This window comes from Arvicanthis niloticus, chromosome X (assembly GCF_011762505.2).
Source record: "Arvicanthis niloticus isolate mArvNil1 chromosome X, mArvNil1.pat.X, whole genome shotgun sequence".
Classification (NCBI taxonomy): domain Eukaryota; kingdom Metazoa; phylum Chordata; class Mammalia; order Rodentia; family Muridae; genus Arvicanthis; species Arvicanthis niloticus.
In genome coordinates this window covers 35,309,477-35,311,564 of record NC_047679.1, presented here as the reverse complement: position 1 = coordinate 35,311,564, position 2,088 = coordinate 35,309,477, and positions in this window count along the sequence as shown.

Below are 2,088 nucleotides of genomic sequence, written 5' to 3'. Positions count from 1 at the left end.
CGTTGATGCTTTGATCCTTCTTAGAAGCAGGAACAAAATATACTAGGAGTAAATATGGAGACAATGTGTGGAGCAGTGCCTGAAGGAAAGGCCATCCAGAGACTGCTCCACCTGGGAACATATCCTATATACAGTCAGCAAACCCAGACATTGTTGTGGATTCTAAGAAGTGCTTGCTGACAGGAGCCTGATATTTCTGTCTCCTGAGAGGTTCTGCCAGAGGCTGACAAACACAGAGGCAGATGCTTGCATCCAACCATTGAACTGAACATGGGTCCTCAATGGAGGAGTTAGAGGAAAAACTGAAGGAGCTGAAGGGGTTTGCAATCCCATAGGAATAAACCATATCAACCAACCAGACCCTCCAAAGCTCCCAGGGACTAAACTACCAACCAAAGTGTACACATGATGTGACCCATGGCTCCAGCTGCATATGTAGCAGAGGATGGCCTTGTCTGATATCAATGGGAGGAGAGACCCTTGGTCCTGTGTAGGGGAATTTCAGTGTAGGGAGGCAGGAATGGGTGGGTTGGGGAACACCCTCATAGGAGCAGGGGAGGAGGGATCATATATGGGTTTCCAGGGATAAACTGGCAAAGAGATAACATTTGAAGTGCTAATAAAGAAAAAATCTTAAAGAAGACAGTCTGTCTGCTATGTCTACTCCTTTTCAGTGTTATGCTTGAGACACTATACTAAGCAATGCAGGGAGAGTAGGAAACTAGAAGCACACATGTAAGCCAATATATATGCAAACTATTCCTACTTTCAGAAGACATATTATACATAGGAGATCCTCCAAACAATACCAGAACATATGTAGCTCAGTCAGCAATTTCTGTGAAATGACAAGGAAAAGAATAAGATTGCAAATATCAACAGACTTTATATATATATCTGAAACAAAATGAGAAAACACATGAAGAAAGTATTGTAGACATACTTTCATTTACAATAGCACCAAAGAAAAATCTTTTAATAAACATAACCAATAAGAAGAAAGTAAGCTTCTAATTTCAGCAGTAAGACTTTGAGGAAAGAAAATCCCAGAAAATGGAAAGGCATTTTATTTTAATTTTTTAAAAATTATTTTATTTATTACATTTATTACATTATTTATTTTATTTATTGTTGAACCCTTCCAGTCGTCCTCCCAGAATTTTTGTCCCATTCATCTTCCCCTTTGTTTTGGAAAGGGTACTCATCCCTCCCACCCCACCAGGCATCCCCCTTTTCTGGGCCCTCAAGACTCTTGAGGATTAGGCACATATTTCCCACTGAGACCTGAACAAGCACTCCTCTGGGATATAAGTGTCAGGGGGGCTTGGAGCAGCCCTTGTATACTGCCTGGCTAGTGGCTCAATCTCTGGAAGCTCCCAGGGGTCCAGAATAGTTTAGACTGCATGTCTTCCTATGGGGTTGCCCTCCCATTCAGCTTCTTCAACCCTTCCCCTAATTCAACCACAGGTGTCCTCAACTTCAGTCCAATGGTTGGGTGGTTGGGTGTAAGTATCTGCCTCTTTCTCATTCACCCACTTGTCAGGCCTCTCAGAGGACAGCCATCCTAGGTGTCTGTAAGCACATTCATAGCATCAGTAATAGTGTCAGGCCTTGGTGTCTCCCCATGAGGTTGATCTCCAGTTGGGCCAGTCACTGAACCACCTTTCCTTCAAAATCTTCTCTATTTTTGTTCCTGAATTTTCTTTTAGACAGAAACAATTCTAGGTCAGAAATTTTAACTATGGGTTGGTAATCCCATCCCTCCCCTTGAAGCTCTGTCTATCTACTGGAGGTGGACTCTCTGAGTTCTTGAGTTCCCACTCCCCAATGTTGTACATTTAGGCTAAGGTCATCCTCATCGAGTCCTGAATGTCTCTCACCTTCCAGGTCTCTGGTACTTTCTGGTGGGTTCCCCCATCTCCCACCCCAGAGGCTGCATACTTCCTTTCATTTTTCTGACTCTCTGACCTCCTCTCCTGTCTGCACTTCTCATACCTGATCCTGTTCCCCTGTTCCCCTATTCCACTCTACCTCCCCTCTCCCCCTCTACCTCTTTTGATTATTTTGTTCCCCATTTTAAGTGGGATA